General features: G+C 54.5%; 1 protein-coding gene across 3 annotated transcripts in view; it reads left to right on the top strand.

Moving 5' to 3' along the window:
• KCNAB2 (potassium voltage-gated channel subfamily A regulatory beta subunit 2) overlaps window positions 1-20,470 on the top strand; it is an 83,833-nt gene that overhangs the window by 6,000 nt on the left and 57,363 nt on the right. The gene's annotated exons all lie outside the window — the stretch shown is intronic.

A 20,470-nucleotide genomic window follows, 5' to 3' on the forward strand; every position in this document is an offset into this window, starting at 1 on the left:
TGCCCAGGAGACAGTCTCTGCTAGGGGAGAGGAGATACCTGGCTACCAAGAGTGACAGTGAGGTACAGGGGGTCACAGATCACCACCACCAGCTTCCAGCACCCCACAGTGTCCCTCTCTGACTGATGCCAGAATGGTGCACATGGAAGTCGCTTTCCTAAGGTATCCAGGCCAGGAGGCTGAGGGACCCAGGCCAGAGGCAGAGCTGGCTCTTTTACCTAAACGGCTGTGGAGAAATGTAATAAAGAAAGAAAGAAAAGGAAGTTGAGAGCAGGGCCTCAGCGGGGCATGGCAGAGGAACGTCACCACCTCCATCAGCAGCCCACTCCTGCGTCAGCCCCTTTGCGTCAGCTGTTTCCACGGTGCGTTCTCCCTTTTCCTGCCTCGTCTGGCATTTCTGGGACCACAGACCAGGACTCATCCTCTCATCCTGGTGATGACTTCATAGCACAGCAGCAGAGCCTGTGAGAATGGGGGGCTTTGGGGGCCCAGGATGGCCTGATGGTCCAGAGCCAGCTGCGCTCCCGCCAGGCCCACAGTGCGTGGGGCCTGAACAGCCCTGGGGGTCCTGTTGCCACTCAGCAAACCCCACTGCCAATCAGTCCTGGTGACTCTGATCCAGGGGCCCCAAGACTGCTTTGAGACACACTTGTAGCCATTTTAGTTACCGGGGGGCCTTTCTCGCCTCTGCCTCTGAGGCAGCTCAGGAGGGAACACTCTGTGATGGCCGAAGGAGCTAGTGGGAAGGGCTCTGCCAGGTTTCTTCAATTCCCGGGTGCACATGAAGCCCACATCCCACTGGAGTGGCCTGCTATGCTGTTGTCAGCTTTGAATCTAAAATTGTGCTTTATCCCCAAGAGTGTGGCAAGATGCTATTATTAGTTCCCAGGCCTTTTGGAACAGGGTTTGGTTTGGGGATGCTGCAGGCCTGGAGGCTCGTCCGCTCTTGGGGAGGCCAGAACTGTGTATAGCAGCTGGTTCTCATACCTCTGTGCCCGCCCGCACTGTCTGTCACCTGTCTGCACCCTGTCTGTCCAGATGTATCCTGTGGCATCTCCCCTCCTCACTCTTGCCTCGCCCACCTCTGCTCCCCTTAGGCCCTGCAGGGCGTGCTTTTCCCTGTCAACGAGTAGAAGATATTCTTAGTCACCCAGGCCAGGAGACATTCAGGTGTCATAGACAGAAGACCCCGAGCCTTTTTGTCCCTTTGCTCCTGTAAAGGACGCAGGTGCCTGAAGCAGGAATTGCCAATCCCAGCTCAAAACCACCCCTCTCTGCGGGGCTCAGGTGTGCCTTGCTCCCACAGGAGTAGCCAACAACTCCTTGGTTTATGTCCTTCCCATTTAAAAAGCAGCAGGGGACACCAGCCAGGCTGTGCCAAGGCACCTCAGAGGCTCCAGGAGGCTACATGCCTTCCCTTCATCCTGAAAGATGGGTTTAGGAAAGTCCTCTAGGAGTGACAGGCCAGCTCCTGTCCTGCTGGTATGTGTGACCATTATCAATGGGACCCTGGATGGAGGCATTCCAGAAAAACAGTGATGTTTCTAGAAAAGAAGGACCTGTTTAGAAGAAGCCCATAGGCCACTGTGGTCTGGCATTGCACCTGGCGTCCCAGTGACACTAGGCCAGATGGCCCACTCCTGCTCTGGCTCTACTATGAGGCTGGTGGCTGAGGAATGTCACTCATTCCTCATTGACCCACCAGAGATGCAGACAAGGTCGCTGCCCTCAGGGCTTGTGTTGGTGGGGGAGGAGGCATGCTGATGCCACTCAGGCCACAACCAAAGTGTCTCAGCGGTGTCCATCCAGCACAGTCAGGAAAGGAGTGGGCAGGGGAGAGCCAGGCCTGTAACCAGTGAGTAGGAGGTGGTCTTCCAGGCAGGGAGAGCTGGGCACAAGGCACAGAGACAGTGTAGGAGGGGACACTGGCAGGCCGAGGAAGGGTCCATTGTGGGCCTGGACATCATGAGAAGATGCTTCCCGCCCTCTGTGTAGCTGAGCCGGGGTGTTTCTTTGGCCTATAGTACCTCCAGGGTCCCTGAGCTATGCTAGCTGCCGTGATCACCCCTCAACACACATACACAGAACCCAGGTGCTGCCAGCCTTATTCCCTGCCAGAAGGTTCTAGCAAAGCCCACCAGGGTACTGTTGGGAGGAATGCTTAGGAGAGAGAGTGTCCTCCCACCCTCGGCAGCCTGGTAATCATGGTCATGGCGACCAGCTGCTGGAGCCGCCCAACCACCTGCCAGGCTGTGCGGGTACCGAGGGCCTGGCTGGGCCCCACAATACATCATGCAGGTCCTAGGGAGACTATGAGCAAAGGCGGGGTGGGGAAAAGAGGGCACATGTTCCTGGGCTCAGCAGAATCCCTGGTCTCCCACACAGCCCCACAGTGAGCAGGTATAGTGATCAATATGGGTTGCTGCTTTTTTCTGTGTTGGGCTGTCTGGGTTCCCGGAACCAGTAACTTATTGCCAACTGTGCCCTCTCGCCAGTGTCCTGTGGGCCTCTGCCTGATCATACACCACAGTGAACCTCACTGCTGACGTCCACCCCCTCCCAGGCTGCGGACCCCATGAGGACAAGGCATGCCTGTCCCCATCGTCCCCTTCTGTGTCCCAGCTCAGCCTGACTTGTAATGTGCCAGCCGCCTCACCAAGCCTGGGGACCACTCCTAGGTTCCCAGGAGCAGGTAAAGGCTGTCCCCACCACAGGCTCCCTGTTTTCCTCTCCCTGAGGCTGGCCATGGCAGAAAGGGACAAGCCTTTAGAAACAAGGAACACCAGAGGCCCCTGACCCACCCAAGGCCAGTCTGGCCACTGATGGTCTCTCCCCAAAGTGTCTTCCCCCAGGGCACAATTCTGCCCTGAGCACCCTGAACAACAGGCAGTGGCCGGGAGTGGCAGGGCCCAGCCAGAGGTGGCAGGAGGCAGGGGCACAACCCCTGCAGCTAAGGATGAGACACAGCCAGGTACCTGCTACGGCTGCTGTGGCCTGGGCTGGGGTCAGAGGCTGATGGCCCTAGGCTCTGGACAGAGGGCTCCACCCCAGCCCCTCAGCCATGCCCATGCCCAAGACAGGACACAAGCTGTGTTTTCACAGCCAAGGCACTTAATTATGTTGAGGTAATTCCTTCAAACTGCAGGAACTGTCCCAGCATGTCCAGATCAGGTGTTCCCAGGTGACAGGCAGAGAAGACCGAGGTCCCGTGAACAGATTTCCAAGGGAGCTGAGGGTGCCCTGCCTGGACTGGGAGTGCCAGGAGGGGGCTGCAGGAAGAGGAGTCAGACACTGCATTTTACTCTCTGGGAGGTGCTGGTGACAATGACAACGATCACCATCACCATCACGATGCTTACCTGTATTGGCAACTGCTACTTGTCGTGGGTTTGCTCTGGCTCAGGCCCTTGCTTAACCCAGACAGCATTTTACCCTTCCTCCTGCAGCCCCCGGCAGGCTGCGTGACTGCCTCTGCTTCCCAGGTGAGAAAGGTCCCATGCCCTGCCTCAGCTACCAAAGGACAGAGTCGCAATGTGACCTCCTGGATTCCTGGGCCTACGCCCTCGGGCACACATTAGCCAGGCAGGTGCTCATCCATGGCCTCGGTCCTGAGCCAGGGTCACTGGAATGACAAGTAAGGGGGAACCACCTGGGGACACAGCCCAGCCCCAGCTCCAGCCCTTTGCTACAAGTGGAGTCTCCTGCGTGATTACACACCCTGTGGACCCTTCCCACCAGAGGAGAGTTACTGAGTCACAGGCAGGATGAGTGTGGTCAGGGGGAGGGACTCAGGCCACTCAGGTTTGCCTGCTCTCTCCACTCTGCACCTCAGCAGGGTGCTTTCCCAGGCAGGGGATGGTCACTGTGAGTGAACGCATTAGACCCTCCTGTTTTCCACCAATTCACTTAAATGGTATTTCCTGAGAGATCTGGTATCTTTTCACCCTTCCAGATAAGGCTGTCGTAAGCATTTTTCTGCTGCCACTTTATCTTTTCCCTAGTACTATTATGCGTAAGTGGGATTTCTGGATCCCAGGCCGTGGACCCAACACGTTGTACCACATGCCCCAGAATGCAGCAGTTTCCCCACAACTTCAACCTCAGTGAGTATGTCACTGAAATGCGTTTTTCCTGTTAACTCTGTGATCCCTGGGCACAGAGTCTGGGGGTCTCTTGCATATCGTTTTATTCAGCAGGGCCTTTAGTGGACATGGTGGAGTACAGCCACCTGTCAGTTGCTGGTGTAGAGCTGCACGTCAAGATATTAATCTTTCATGCCTCTGTCATGTGGTGCAGGGCAGTAATCCTCTTTGAAACCATTTTTTATTTATTCTTACAGTCCCCTGGAGAGCAGGGAGGAGCCACCAGTGCCTGGTTCACAAAAAGGAGTGGAATCTCCCTGCCAGCTCCTGTGGCCCCAAGGTAGGGAGTGGAGGCAGAGTTGGGGCCTGCAGGATAAAGGGGTAACTCCCCCCAAGAGAAGGCAGTTTATCTGTTTCCCATACAACTTCCTAAATTTAGAGGGTTTTAAAGACTGAGTGCATGTGTTAGTTTCCTAGCAGCATAAACAGGGTAGCTCAAAATAGCCATATTTATTCTCTCGCTGCTCAACAGGCCCAAAGTCAAGGTGTGGGCAGAGTTGGTTCCTTCTGGAGACTGAAGGAGGGTCTGTTGCAGGTGTTTCTGGTTTTGGTGGCTGCCAGCTGCCCTTGGTGCTCCTTGTAGATGTGTCCCCTCCACCAGCACACGGTCTTTTCCATGTTATGTCTCCTGTCATCATTGGATTTAGAGCCCCCCGATCAGGAGATCATCATAGAATTCTTACCTTAATTATATCTGCAAGGCCGGACAAGATTGCTCACACCTATAATCCCAGAGCTTTGGGAGGCCAAGGTGGGAGGGTTGCTCAAGGCCAGGAGTTCAAGACCAGCCTGGCCAACATAGTGAGACCCCATCTCTACAAAAAATAGAAATACTAGCTGGGCATGGTCACACACACCTGTAGTTCCAGCTACTCAGGAGGCTGAGGCAGGAGGATTGCTTGAATCCAGAAATTTGAGGTTGCAGTGAACTATGATGATGCCACTGCACTCTAGTTGGGGTGACAGTAAGATTCTGTCCCAAGAAATAAATGAATAAAATGTAAAAAAAGTTACATCTGGGTGGCGCCCAAAGCTCAGTGGAAAGGGCACCAGCCACATACACCGAGGCTGGTGAGTTCAAACCCAGCCCAGGCCAGCTAAATAACAATGACAACTGCAACAGAAGAATAGCCGGGCGTTGTGGCAGGCGACCGTAGTCCCAGCTACTTTGGGAGGCTGAGGCAAGAGAATCGCTTAAGCCCAAGAGTGTGAGGTTGAACTGTGACGCCAGAGCACTCTACCAAGGGCAACATAGTGAGATCTTGGACAGATCTTTTGGGGGGACACAGTTCAGCCTACCCCCCAAACCCAGCACTCCTTCCAGAAGCTTCCATGGCTTGTTTTCCAGTCTGGAGATTCTTTTCCCCTCAGCCGATATTGTGTGTCAAGTGTGGCTAGCTGAGGGGTGAAGGGGGTGAGGCAGGGATGTGGGAGCCAAGTGGTGGTGTGGGTCACATTGTGTGTAAACCAGCCTTTGGTGCTAGAGCCAGAGCAGAGCGCTCACCTTTGTGTCTAGGACCCGGATCCAGTGCCGGGGTCTCCCTGCCACCTCCTGCTGGTGTATTTGGAAGGCAAGTGGCCCTCCAGGTTCATGGATGTGGCTTAGCAGCCTAGGGAGGCCGAGGAAAGCCAGGCCTGACTCTTACTAGGGGTCACCATGAACATGCAAGGCCTCTGAGCAAGGGAGGCAGGGCACAGCACCCTGTGGGTGCTAACAGGCATGGGGGTACTCAGAGTAAACCCCCCCTCTGGATGCCAGCCTGTGTTTCTTGCTGGCAGAGGGCAGGGGTGCAGGTTCCTGCTGTGGACTTGAGAGGGATCCCAGGGATAGGCATCCTGAGCTCTGTGAGGCAGATCTGTCTGACACGCTGCCCAGCCAGCATCCTTCTTCTAGGCTCCCAGCTCCCCTTTGCAAGTGGAGCCAGAGTCTTTCCCCCTACCTCCTTCTAGTGATCATGATTAAAATCCACCCAAAGTACAGTAAGAAGAGCCATTGCCAAGGGACCAGACAACCTCCGTGGATAAGGCCAGCACAATCTTCTGAGTTGAGTGAGCACTTGGCCTCATTCTATGCCAGGCACTGTGCTAAGCACAGCAGAGGGTGCCTGGCTGGACACCATGGCCAGCGTGTCCCTGAACAGGGCTGCCCAGAGACAGGTAGCTCCCATCCCCAAAGTTAATGGACCAGCCCCCAGGACCACATACTGCTACCTACACAGGCCCTGGGTGGGGGGTTCACCTCCTGGCTCACTGGGTGTGAGTTTGTCTGGGCTACACAGAAGGAGAGATCCCAGCCACACTGGGGACAGAGCTGAGTGGCCAGGAGGACTGCTTAGTTGCTGGGTGGCACAAAATGACACCTGTGCAGCCGCCCTATGTCTGAGAATCACCAAGACACTGGCTTCTCGCTCCTTCTCCCACCCGGGGGTGTAAGCAGTTAAAACCTTCGCCCTCTGGGCCAGGGCAGCAGCTCAGAGCCTCTCCATCCCTGGAGAGCTGGTCCCCTGTGCCCTCCCTGCCTGCTGAGTCAGGCCTTGAACCGCAGTCTCACTGGGAAACTTCCTCCCCACCCCCTGTGTTTTCTTCCTACCTTGGCTCACTTAAAATTTCAATCTGGCTCTGAGAGGAGACTCAGCATTTTCTTCATTCCCCTTTATTGTGGATGCTTTGAAGAAGCACGTGGGGACAGCAACTGGGCAGGCGCTGCTCATATCACTGTTGCTCTTCCTATCGCTGGAGGTGGGAGACGGGGAGAACCGTCCTCAGGATCTCCCTCCAGGACCCCATGTCTGTTCCCCTCTCAGCCCAGCTCACTGGTCATCCCATTAGGGATGCAGGTTCCACCTCTCCCTGATGCCACAGCCAGGTGGACCCTGCTGCAGCCACAGCACTGGAAGGGGCTAGCAGTACTAAAGCATTGGCAGTGGAGGGTCCAGGTACCCTAAGATCAGTGTGGCCTGCAGGTGTAGCTGGAGTCCTCAGGGGATCTAATAAGTGTGGGGGCAGGGGACAGGGGTATGCTTCACTGGGGATCCCCTCACTGGCACCAGTGAGGACAGACTCCTGGAGGTGAGCTGTTAAGACCCACTGTTGTTTTCTATGTAGTAGACAGGACAGGCCTTGGATTTCACAAAGCAGACAGGGAGCCAGACTGCACTGGATCCCCTGCTGTAGGAAGGGCCCCCATCACCCTAAGGGCAGCCTGCGCCCAGGACAGATCTCCCTTCTTCCTCTGTCCTTAAGAACCCCTGAGAAGGATAAGGCTAGCTGGTCCCAACCCCAGAACAAGGCGAGAAATGCTCCTGGTGTCAACAGACCAGCAACACATTGTGAAAATAAAGCTGCAGGCCTGGGAGTGGACAAGGGGACATGGCCCCCTCACCCCTGTCCCCCAGCTTTGTCCCAGACCCTTCCAGGCCCCAGGGGAGCTCCAGCTGTGTTTAACCCTCCTCTGCCTGGAGCCATGCTGTGGGAGCCTCAGTCTCCAGGCATGAGTGCAAGGTGTCTGTAGCCTTGACCTTGGCTGGAGCCAGAGGGAATGCCTGGAGCAGCCCTGCCCCATTCCTCTGGGAGCAGCAGCAGTAAAGGCTGTTAGGCAGGAAACCAGGCACATCCAGCCCAGATGAAGGAAAGCAAAAGCACCCCCAGGTGCCCTTCGACCATGGTCCCATCCGCAATCCTGGTTCCTAGGAACTGATGGCCATGCTCTGAGTCCATTTGAAATGGACCCTGGCTTGGTGTTCTCACCCTGGAGATGAGTCTGAGGGTCACTCCATAGCATTGTGCAGCTCCCAAAGTCCTCCTGGCCACACCCTCTGTGGGGGTCCTGGGCCTTGGTCTTCACCCCTTCTTTGGAGCATCTCAGGGCCAGCCCTGCCAGGGTTGGGGAGATCCAGCCTGTGGATGGGGCCCTTGCTGCCAGCCCTCCAGGTATACAAGCACACGGCAAGTTGTGGGCAGCCACGCTGATGGGTGGAGAGGGTGGGGGTGTGCATGTGCACGCGTGTATATGCATGTATGCATGTGCGTGAGCACAAGGTGCCCTGCCTAGATCCCATAATAGTTTCTCACTGGGCTGGCCTGGAACACACTGTCCTGCCTGGTTCTGGTCTCTCCCTAGATCCTCTTGATCAACTTCCTATAAGGGGAGGAACTCTGACACACTTTCACAAAGGGGATATAAAATTAGTTTTAAAGGCAAAAAGAACTGCAGCATGACCTGGAATTCACTCCACTCCACAGTGGAGTCGACACACCTAGGATTTCCGGGGGTGAGGTTGTGAGGTCCTGTGGATTATCAGGGAGTGTTCTCTGTCCCCTGAGCCCCCCTTACCCCACCCTTGGAGAAAGAGGAGCCAGCTTGGGATAAGATGGTAGAGGTGAAGGTGACAAAGGTGGAAGTAGTTGATGGTCGCAGTCGTGGTGGAGATGAAGGTGACAGGTGAAAGTTACAGATAGAGGTGGAAGTCATGGTCATGGTGAAGGTCATGGAGGAGGTCATGGTACAGGTGGAGATGGTGGAGGTAACAGGTGGAAGTGGAACTTATGGTGATGGTCATGGTCATGGTGGAGATGAAGGTGACAGGTGGAAGTTACAGATAGAGGTGGAAGTCATGGTCATGGTGAAGGTCATGGAGGAGGCCATGGTGAAGGTGGAGATGGTGGAGGTAACAGGTGGAAGTGGAACTTATGGTGATGGTCATGGTCATAGTGGAGATGAAGGTGACAGGTGGAAGTTACAGATAGAGGTGGAAGTCATGGTCATGGTGAAGGTCATGGAGGAGGCCATGGTGAAGGTGGAGATGGTGGAGGTAACAGGTGGAAGTGGAACTTATGGTGATGGTCATGGTCATAGTGGAGATGAAGGTGACAGGTGAAAGTTACAGATAGAGGTGGAAGTCATGGTCATGGTGAAGGTCATGGAGGAGGTCATGGTACAGGTGGAGATGGTGGAGGTAACAGGTGGAAGTGGAACTTATGGTGATGGTCATGGTCATGGTGGAGATGAAGGTGACAGGTGGAAGTTACAGATAGAGGTGGAAGTCATGGTCATGGTGAAGGTCATGGAGGAGGCCATGGTGAAGGTGGAGATGGTGGAGGTAACAGGTGGAAGTGGAACTTATGGTGATGGTCATGGTCATGGTGGAGATGAAGGTGACAGGTGGAAGTTACAGATAGAGGTGGAAGTCATGGTCATGGTGAAGGTCATGGAGGAGGTCATGGTACAGGTGGAGATGGTGGAGGTAACAGGTGGAAGTGGAACTTATGGTGATGGTCATGGTCATGGTGGAGATGAAGGTGACAGGTGGAAGTTACAGATAGAGGTGGAAGTCATGGTCATGGTGAAGGTCATGGAGGAGGCCATGGTGAAGGTGGAGATGGTGGAGGTAACAGGTGGAAGTGGAACTTACGGTGATGGTTATGGTGGAAGTCATATTGGAGGTGGAGATGGTGGAGGTGACAGGTGGAAGTGGAAGTCATGGTCATGGTGGAAGTGGTAGAGGTGACAGAGAGGAAGGTGACAGGTAAAGGCAGAAGTCATGGTCATGGCAGAGGTGGAGGTCACGGGCTTGGTGATGATGATGTGGAGGTGGAGATAGTAGAAGTGACAGAGTGGAGGTGGAAGTCATGGCAGTGGTCATGGTAGCAGTAGAGGTGACAAAGGTAGAGTTAGAGGTCATGGTGCTGGTGATGGTTATGGTGGAGGTCATTGCGGAGGTGGAGATGGTGAAGGTGACAGAGGTAGAGACGGAGGTGACAGAGGTGGAGGCGACAGGTGAAGGTAGAGGTCATGGTCATGGCAAAGCGGCAAAAGTGGTACTGGTCTTGGCGATGATGATGGCAGAGATCATGGAGAGGTGGAGGTGACAGAGATGGTGAGCTGTGTGTGTGTGCACACGCCCACTTGCCCCTGAGATGCCCGGCTCTACATGAATGCTTCATAAGCTGGGCATCATCCTGACGGGGGACTCCAGAGCTAAGAGCCCAGCCTGTATAGTACTGGCTGTGCTCCCCCCCATGGCACCCCTTGGAGAAGACTGCTGGGGCTAGAGGGCACCCTCCGTCTCCCCAGGAGGAGCAGTCGAACACAACTTCCCGTTGCTCTGCTTCCCACCACGCTGCCTGGTAGCACTCTCACACCGGAGTCTGCTATCTATAAGCAAAAAGCTACTTGTGCTGAGCAGGTTGGCTCACGTTCGTGTATTCAGCAAAGGAGTGCTGGGCACCAGTGAGGTATCAGACCCTATACCCAGCACAAGGAATGAGCAGAGATGGGGGTCACCCTCTGGGGCTCACTGGTTGTGGGGTAATTAGGTGAAGAGTTGTCACTGAGACGGGCACACAGCAGAAAACACACCAGCTATGAGAGAGCGAGAACACTCTTGGATGGCCTCTCTGGGAGGTGGTATCTGGGACCCCAAGGAAGAGCAACCCAGGCAGAGGGCCAGTGTCTGGAAAGGCCCTGTGGCATGAGAGAACGCACCACCTTGGCAGGGGGTGAGGAGGAGCCCAGCGAGAGGATACCAGCCTCCCCACCTGGACATCCAGTCAGTGACTCAGGCTGGACACAGCCATCATCGTGGGCTCCAGGACTCCTCCAACCTGCTGCAGCCGTGCCTCCCCATCTTGGGACCTGACAACTTGCCTCCAAAAACCTGGGAGGTGTCCCTCACTCATCCACATCCAGACCCTACAATCTCAACTGCCTGAATTCACCAGCTGCTGGTCATCACCACGTCCCTGCCCTGGCCCAGGCCACTGCGGCTCAGACCTGGATTAATCTAGACACTCTCTGCTCTCACCTGTGCCTGCTCATCTCTCAGCCCGTCCTCAGTGACCTTGGAAAGCACCGCTCAGCTCACCCCTTCGGAGGGGGCATTTGACTATTTCTTCACTTGTCTCCAGACTTCTCTGCTGGTCACAGTGCAGGACTGCGCTCTGGAGGGCAGGCTCCTAGAACTGCCACTCATATGTGACAAAGGCACGCCAGCCTTGGTTTTCTCAGCTGTCACTTGTGAGTAATAATAGCACCAACCTCACAGTATTTGGAGGCAAAAAATCAAGTGAATTAATGGAAGTAAAAGCCCTTATCCCAAGGCCTCCTTCAGGCTGCACTGGGTCACCAGCATCTCTGACACTGATTCCTGCATGATGATCTGGGCCAGGCTGGACACAGGTGGGCGCCTTCACCTCTTGCACTCAGAGGGCCCGTCCTGGATGTTGGACCCCCAGCCAGTCAGAGTCCAGCTTCAGCCTAAGGCCTTGGTGTACAGAAGCATGAGGCCACATCCCGACCTGCAGAGTGCAGACTGGACGCTTCCTGGGCTGGGGGTTGGGGGAGGTCAGATGTTCCCACCTCCGACGATGCTCTCCGGGTGCTTGGCTCATCGGCACCCATCACGCGGTGACACGAAGCAGGGCTTTAAAATGCTGCACGTATTTAATTTCAGTGCAGGAGGGAGAAAGCGAACGCACAGTCTGTATGAGCAACTCAAATCAAAAATAAATGAGGCAAAAGGAGTCACCAAAAATAGTGCAGCATTAGAGGCAGCAGCCTGCCTCGCTCGGCCAGCTGTCCTCAGCTCTCTGCCGGGGAGCGGCTGGGGGCGTCTTCGTGGTGTTTACTCTGGAGCAGATTAATCAGGCCCGGGACCTAGTGCTAAGTCAGAATCACTAGCGACCTCTGGCATCCTCTCCTCCTCCCCCAGTACCCTGGGTCAGGGACCCAGGCAGCTGGAAGGCTCCTCTCTGACCTGGAGGAGCTCCCCTTCCGGACTCAGAATGTCCCCACAGGAGGACCGCACTGTGGCTTGCACGTCTGGGGCTCCAGCTCCCTGCAGAGCAGAGCAGAGCAGCATGTGCTGTGACCACGTGAGGATTTGCCCTTCTGTTTTAATTTCATTATGGTGATGGTCACCTTAATTTTTTTTTTTTTTTTTTTGTAGAGACAGAGTCTCACTGTATACCGCCCTTGGGTAGAGTGCCGTGGCGTCACGGCTCACAGCAACCTCTAACTCTTGGGCTTACGCGATTCTCTTGCCTCAGCCTCAGGGTGCTACCAAATCCAGCCCACCATTTGTCGTTGTAAGTTAAGTTTCACTGGAACACAGTCACCCTTTCATTTGCGTGCTGTCTCCAGCTGCCATAGCACCACAGAGTTCAGTAGTTGCAACAGAAACTGGCCCACGAAGCCTGAATATCTCTTCTCTCTGGCCCTTTCCTGCAAACGTTTGTGCCTTCCCTGCCGTGGATGTTTTTCACGCCATGCTTAAACATCCTGGAGAAGCATCCTGTCCACTAGAGACAGCAATGAATGTGGGTGGGGTTTCTTGTTCAGTGCTGTTCTGAGTGTGCGGATATGGACTTGGGGCTTCAGAGATTTAAAAAAAAAAAAATGACAGAGATTCTGCAATAACTAGTTTTCCCGTGTGTAAGGAACATCTTTTGGCCAGGACAATTGAGTCACAGGATTAGCCTCAAACCCCACTGTAAAGGGAAACACGAGCATTCCACCCACTGGCACCCACTTGCCTGCCATGTGGCAACAACTTTAGAGCCAAGGTGGCCTCCCACAGAAACTTAAGGGTCAACAGTGTCCCTTGGGTTCACCTGCTGGGCCACACCGCTCTGCTCCCAAGACATCCCAGAGGGAGGAGCAGAAGGGACTGCACAGGGCTGGGGAGAGAAAGGACCTTTCTCGTGGGGGTCCCTTTCCCTGCTACTTGCTGACATCACCTTGTTCCTCCAGCTTCCATGAGTCATGGTGGAGCTATTTCAAACCTCCAGCCATAGGGATGCGTCCACCCCCTCTGGGACCACAGGGCCTGCAAGAGAGAGGATCCTTTCAGTAGTCCACAGGACCAAAGTACCGAAGTAGATTGGGCATTTTTATGTATGATGTCTTGAAAATTTTGCTTAACATGTCACTGGACAGGTGTCCCCCAGAAAACAATGCAGAGAGCTTTTAATCTGTGAGGTATACATCTGTGTGACAGCTTTCAGGCACTGCTTGCATGGGACATGATTCAGGTGGGGCACAGTGATGACGACGCTGTGGAGCACACACACCGGAGCACGCACGCTGGACTCTGCCACGTAATCCTGCATTCATCCCCACCCCGGTAGAGCTTTGAATGAGGATGGCAAAATGCTACACATCAGGCTGCAGCCAAGATGAGCCTGCCTTCTGGGCAGCAGTTGTTGGAGTGGATTAGCACATCTGTCTCCAGGAGAGGAGGCTATGATCTCATGAGATGAAAACTCCCCACTGGATGCCAGGGTGGCTGGAGAGTCAACAGGCCACCTAAGCCTCTCCCAAAAGCAAAGAATGAAAAAGTAACAGTGGCCAAGAGTGTATGTGGAGATTGTGCCCAGCCCTAGGTGACGTCCTAGACTCAGGCCCAGGAAATGAGCATGGGCATGTGAGGCCGAGGTTAGGTTAGACGAAGTCACGGGGGTAGAGGCCCATGATTGAGTTTCTGTCTCTCTAAGAAGAGGAAGAGAACAGGCCTCTCTTTCTGCCCTGGAAGGCCCCAGCAAGCAGGATGCAGTCCACAAGCCAAGAAGAGAGGCCTCACCAGAAACTGAATCTGCCAGCACCTTGATCTTGGATTTTCCAGCTTCCAGAACTGTGAGAAGGAAATGTCTGTTGTTTAAGCCACGCAGCCTGTGGTATTTTGTTATGGCAGCCTGAGCTGAGACAAGAAGTGAGCATGGCTGTGTGCCAATAAAACTTTATTTATGGATGCTGTTATTTGGATTTCATATAAATTTCGTGTGTTATGAAATATCGTTCTTCGTTTGATTTGCTTCTAACCATTTAAAAAAAACTGTGAAAACCATTCTTAGCTGGAGGACCACACAAACACAGGTGGCAGGTTGCCCCCATCCTCGGGGCACAGCAGTTTGCCAGGCTCTGTGCTAGACTGAGGGGGCTGCTGCCTTACTGCTCTTGCAGCTGACCGGATAGCACGTGATGCTGCTCTGGCTCGGGGGGTTGGGGGGCCTCTGTCATTTTAGGAATAATATGCTGAACTACACATCTTTGAAAGAGGGGGACCAGAGCGCCAATGTCCCGAAGAGAGGCTGTACTGAATGATGGCTAGTTAAGGCTCTGCAATCAGACGCTCAGCTCTCCACTCAGCTGACCTCACCTCAGCATCCTTGTGGGTACAAAGGGCACAGTCACCAGGCCTGCCTTATCACTGTTCACAGCTTTGGCCAAAATTATGTTCATTAGGTTAAGTCCCAAACCTTCAAGCCTGAGCAAGAAGAAGACCCTGTCTCTACAAAAAAAAAAAAAAAAGAAAGAAAGAAAAGAAAAAAGAAAGAAAGAAAAAATAGCCAGGCATGGTGGGGCATCTGTAGTCCCAGATACTTGGGAGGCAAAGGAGGGAGGATCACTTGAGCCCAGGAGTAGAAAGTTACAGTGAACTGTCATGATGTACTTTATCTCAGGTAACAAAGCAAGACCCTTTCTCCAGAAAAAGGAAAGAGAGAGAGAGAAAGAAGAGGAGGAGGAAGAGGAAGAAGGGAAAAGAGAGAGAGAGAGAGAAAGAAAGAAAGAAACCTTGTGTGGAAGGATCAAAAGAAGCAACGCTCTCAAGAACAGAGTGCCCAGTTGTGGAGTGAGGCGAGTGAAGCCGGCTGTCCACAGGTCTCAGAAGCATGCCCTGTGACAGAGGGACCTGATTTGTTTTTGTCTCCTGAGAGCAGAAGTGGGCCTGACAGATAGAAATTATAAGGAAGCTGATTTCAAATCAACATCCAAAGGCTCTTTCCTCCCGTTCCAGTTGTCCACAGTGGAATCATCTGCTCAGAATCCCCCACAGGGATCAGAGACCCACCAATGTGGGATCTTGCAGAAGAAATCCCACATCCTCCTCCAGACCCCTGCGCCCAGGCTCCCTGCTCCTGGCCAGGATCTAGCTCTGGGAGGACCTGCTGCAGCACGGCGTCCCGCCCGCAGCCCCCAAGCTGGCCGCAGGTGCCCCGCATCCTCCCGCTGCTGGAGTGAAACAGAACTTTACACGCAGCACCCATGACAAGAGCATCGTGAGAGCCTGTCCCTTCCCTCCACAAAAGCAGAACACTGCCAGCCCCACCGCGGGGAGGTGACTCGGGAAGCAGGGGTCAGGGTGGCAGGTGGGGCAGGCAGCGACTGTGTGAGCCACACTTATGGATGGAACATGAATGTATAAATGTATAAAATGTATAAATTTATAAATTAGAAATGTATAAAACGTATAATGCAGAGGTGGGGCCGCTGCTGACTCAATCAACTATGCCTTTTTCTTTTTTTTTCCCAATTTTTTTTTTTTTTACTGTAGTAAAATTCATATAACATGAAATTTGCCAATTAACCATTTTTTTTCTTTTGAGACAGAGTCTCACTTTGTTGCTCTGGGTACAGTGCCGTGGCGTCACAGCTCACAGCAACCTCAAACTCTTGGGCTCAAGTGATCCTCTTCCCTCAGCCTCCCAAGTAGCTGAGACTACAGGTGCCTGCCACAATGCCTGGCTAGTTTTTCTATTTTTAGTAAAGACAGGTTCTCACTCTGGCTTAGGCTGGTCTTGAACTCCTGAGGTCAAGCAGTCCATCCACCTCAGCCTCCCAGAGTGCTGGGATCACAGACGTGAGCCACTGTGCCCGGCCCACCTTAACCATTTGTTAAGGGCACAGCTCGGTGGCATTAAAGATATTCACATCTCTGTGCAGCCATTACCACCATCATCGCCAGAATTTTCATCTTCCCAACCTGACCCTCTGTCCCCATCAAACATTGACTCCCAGCCCCAGGCACCTGCCACCTGGCCCTCTGTGTCCGTGAGTTTGGCTACTCCAGGGACCTCACATAAGTGGAATCAGCACCAGGCGTTTGTCATTTTGCATCAGACTATGTCGCATAGCATGGTGTTTTCTAGCTTCATCCGTGTTGTAGCAGGTGTTAGAATTTACTTCCTTTTTAGGGCTGAATAATATTTCGCTGCGTGCGCACACATTTTGCGTATCGAGTCATCTGTCAGCAGCTACTTGGATTGCTTTCACATTTTAGCCGTCACGAATAATGCCGCTGTGAGCGTGAGTGTACAAATTACTTCTTTGAGACCATGTTTTCAATTCTTTGGGGTATGTACCCAGAAGTGAGATTGGCAGGTCATAGGGTAATTCTATTCTTTAAGTTTTAGAAGAAACACGCTGTTCTCCACCACAGCCGCGCCACATTCTGTCTCCCCAGGCGTGCGCTAGGCTTCCAATTCCCCCACGCCTCGTTGTTTTCTGCTAACAGGTGTGAGGTCTTTTTCACTATGGTTTTGATTTGCGTTGTAGTGATTAGAGATGTGGGGCATCTTTTCATGCGCTTATTGGCCATTTTGATATTGTCTTCGGAGAAATGTCTATTCAAGTCCTTTGCCTGTTTTCTAATTGGGCTCTTGTTGAGTCTAGGAGTTTTCTGAATATTAATCCCTTCCAAGAGATAAGGTTTGCCGGTATTTTTTTCCATTGTGTGGGTTGCCCTTTTACTCTGTTGATATTATCTCTAAATGAGGATTTCTAGCTTTGCCACCCAAAATTTAACAGTCGCCTGCCTTCCTTGTCCCAAGTAACATTTTTGAAAAGAATTGGCAGATACCTGAAAATGCTATTTGTTTTCAAAGGCCAGGAGTGAAGCTGAGGTTTGAGGGCTGGTTCGGTGTGTCTGAGGCTGTGAAGCAGCTGTTAAGGTGACCGGTGCTCCTTTGCAACATTTGACCTTTACCTGCTGTTCTCTGGATTCGAGAGCAACAGCTGTGGCCTCTGATAGCAGGGACCTCTTTTCGCAGACCCCCAGGGTCACGGCAGCGTCTCCGTGCTAGGGACAAGGGGATAGCTGCAGCTACCCCAGCTCGGGGTGGGAGGCAGAAGTCACCTGTCCAGAGTCGGACCCAAGTTGGGGGTTTCCAGGGTGGGGGTGAGGGGGTCACAGTACATGTTGGGGGAAGAGCCCTGATCTAGAGCTGGACACAGCTGGGCTCTGGTCCCAGCTCTGCTACTAATTAGCTGAGCGACTTTGGATGCTGTTAATATTCGTGGACCCTGAATTCCTCATCTGTAAAGCGCACTTGCGGCCAGGGCTGGGGGCAAGGCCCGGGGGGGGCTCAGCACGGGGGCCTCTCCGACCCTGCTGTGCGCTGTCTCTCTCTATCCTGTTACCCACCTGCCCTTGCCTCTTGTTCATTGTCTCTCCACACCTCTGCTTTCCTACGAGCACCCGGTTTCCCCTCCTTTCTCTTCCTCCTACTGCCCCACCTCCCGCCCCCTTGTTTATACCCTTCCCCTGCCAGGACCTGCGGCGGCAGCACCTCTGATTTGATGCACAGGAGCTGAGCTGGCCGACTCAGGCACGGGCATCAGAGCCTTGTGCCTGCCCTGGGGAAGGGTCACAGAGGAGGGTGGGCTGGGACTAGGGCTCCAAACTGCACAGGTGGCTGGCACCTCGGGGAGTAGAAAGTTCCATCAAGTCCTCCCTTTCCGTGCACCAGAGAAAGCCTGGGCTCCTCCTGAGGTGACTCACCACGGAGCCTGGCCAGTGGGTGTGGGGGGGGAGCCGTAGTCTCTGTAAAAGGAAGGGCAGGGAGGGTCCCCCTGTGGGCCCAGGGATGGGAGGTGCGGGCCAGAGCCTGCCCGGGTTTCTCACTGTGAAGTTCAGAGCACAGCCATGCAGTCAGCCAGGCTGGGTGGGAGACCCAGGCGTGTACTGGAGCCCCTCGGGCCCTCTGTTTTATCTTCCACAGTACCCCTTCCCAGGGATGTGGGGAAGATCAGGTGAGGGAGCACAGGTGCCAGGTGTCGGCACACCTCAGTGCAAAAGAAGAGCTCTTTTGTGTGACCAGGGCCCATTCTGCCTGCCCTGAGAGGAGCTCCGAGACGGGGAAGGAGTGCCTGTCTCCTGCAGCGGGCAGGAGGGTGGGGACAGGCCCAGGTGCTTCCTCCTCACACCGCCCACACTCCCTGGCCACTCCCCCTGCCTCCTGCTCCCTCTGGCTGCTGACTGCCAGGCAGGTTAGGGGTGTCTGGACCTCCCTCCAGGGTCATGGTGCCAGGCACACCTGAGACCAGGCCGTACCCCCCAGTGTCCCACAGGACCTGCTGTGCCAGCTTCTTCTCCTCTGCTCTGCTGTGGCCACACTGTGGGCCCTCACATGGACTGTGCCAACTTCCTCTTGGGCCCTGTGATCCTGAGGTGGTTTGCTGTACAGCCAATGTGTGACTTTGTGGTCACCCCGTATGCTGAGAAAATGGTCTGGCCGCTGGTCATGCTCATTAAGGAGCAGGTACTGGGGTGCTTTGGGGGCCTGAGTTTCCCAGGATGGATTTTGTGCCAGATGACAGGTCAGCCCCAGCCCCAGCCCCAGCCCCCTGAGCAGGCCTCCGTGCTCCCCTCACATACCGCCTTAACTGTTCCAGCCTGTGCCCCAGCCCCGAGCCCCACGCCCTCTTCAGGACTGGCCACAGCCCAGAGGAGCATCTCCTGCAGATGACGCCCTGCCCCACCCAGGCAGAGGCCCTAGGACTTCCTGTGTCAGCCCTCAGCAGAGTGGGCCTAGCACCCAGCAGAGGTGTCTGACCACGACATAGCCCTCCAGAGGCTTCTGCTTTCATCTCTGGTGTGACAAGGGGGGAGATGCCCGGAGATCAAGAGCCCTGCTGGGCCACCGCTGTCCCTCCGTGGGGAATCGGGGGTGGGGAATGATGGGCAGCTGTTAAGTGGCCCAGACAGTTCCTGGAGAGATGACTCCTGCCCATCTGCTCTCTCTCAGAGCCCCTGGCCTGGGGATTCCCTGTTTCTGAGCAGCCAGAAGGTCTCCTGCCTTGAACACAAATGAGATGGGTCCCCGTCCCTTCTCTCCCTGCCCTCCTTGGACAGAGGGGAAGAGGAAGACCCCTGGAAGCCCTTCCCCTCCCTGCTGTTCTGGAAGGGCAGCCTGCAGCCCCATGCAGCACCAGGAGGTCACCATGCGGTAGGGAGGGCAGAGGTGGGTGGGGAGCTCCCTGGTAGCCTCGGCTTCCACCCTCCCTGCCTGGCCCCCCTCTTCTACTTCCCCCCAGCAGAGTAGGAGGTAAGAGGACAGGGTGTGGTCACCTAGGGAGGCGGCCATGAGCTTTCTGTGAGGGCACATTACAGCGTGTGTGCAAACGGGTGGCTGAGGAGAGGGGGCCACCCTAAGCACATGGTTATGGGGCCGCAGAGCTGGTGTGGGCTCCTGGTGCCTCTGCAGCACAGATGGGGCCTACAGAAGGCTTGGGGGAGGATCCTGCAGCTCTCCCTGACCTCTGCAGCTCACACGGTCTATGCAGCTCTGGGCGCCCTCCGCCAGTCACCGAGTGAACAGCCCTGCACGGCACCACACCTCAACACCTAGGGTCACCAGTGTGCAGGGTGGAGCTGCACTGGCCACAGAAGGGCACAAAGCCTTCCCTCCCTGGGACTAGACCCTCAGACAGCGTCTCAGAGGGTACTGTGAGTTCCCAGAAGATACTGGTCTGGCAGGGTGGGGGCCAGCAAGCAGCCCAAGCCCAGGTGGGAGGCAGCTTTTCACCCAAGACACACACTATAGAAGCTAGAGGAGCCACTGTTAGGCCTCTCCCCAGATTATGAGTACCAAGCTCCCCAGATTATGAGTACCAAGCTCCCACCCTGGCAGCCCAAGCCTCCCTCCCCCAAAGAGAGAAAGGGTGGCTGTTTCCTAGACTGGGACCTTTGGCCGCAGACCTAGCTATCACTGTGACAGCCCCTGGCTGGGCCCTGACCCCAGGCAAACTTTGTCACTCCCATTGGGAAACACCCCTCTGCAGGTGCGGGGCCAGGAGGTTGTTGTACAAGGGAGAGGCATTCACTCGTTGTCTTGGACAAATTGGGATTCTCTGGCTGTGGTCTATTTTTTGTTGATTGTGGCAGTCATTAGATGCAAACATGAACAGTCCTTACACCTGTCCAGACTGTGGGCTCCATGCTGAGTTGGTTTGATGTTTCTGGTGTTTGTAATCAGGGAATGAGTGTCTGAATGTTGCTTTGAAAAGATTGCAGTTTTTAGTCCGTGATCTTTTTTAAAAAATGTAATGAATAGCCGGGCGTTGTGGCAGGCGCCTGTGGTCCCAGCTACTTGGGAGGCTGAGGCAGGAGAATCGCCTGGGCCCTGGAATTGGAGGTTGCTGTGAGCTGTGTGACGCCATGGCACTCTACCAAGGGCGATAAGGTGAGACTCTGTCTCTACAAAAAAAAAAAAAAAAAATGTAATGAGGCGTGGATGAGATGTATTCTCAAACCTTGGGCTTCGTGGTTGGG

The sequence above is a fragment of the Nycticebus coucang genome, chromosome 22 (assembly GCF_027406575.1).
Source record: "Nycticebus coucang isolate mNycCou1 chromosome 22, mNycCou1.pri, whole genome shotgun sequence".
NCBI lineage: Eukaryota > Metazoa > Chordata > Mammalia > Primates > Lorisidae > Nycticebus > Nycticebus coucang.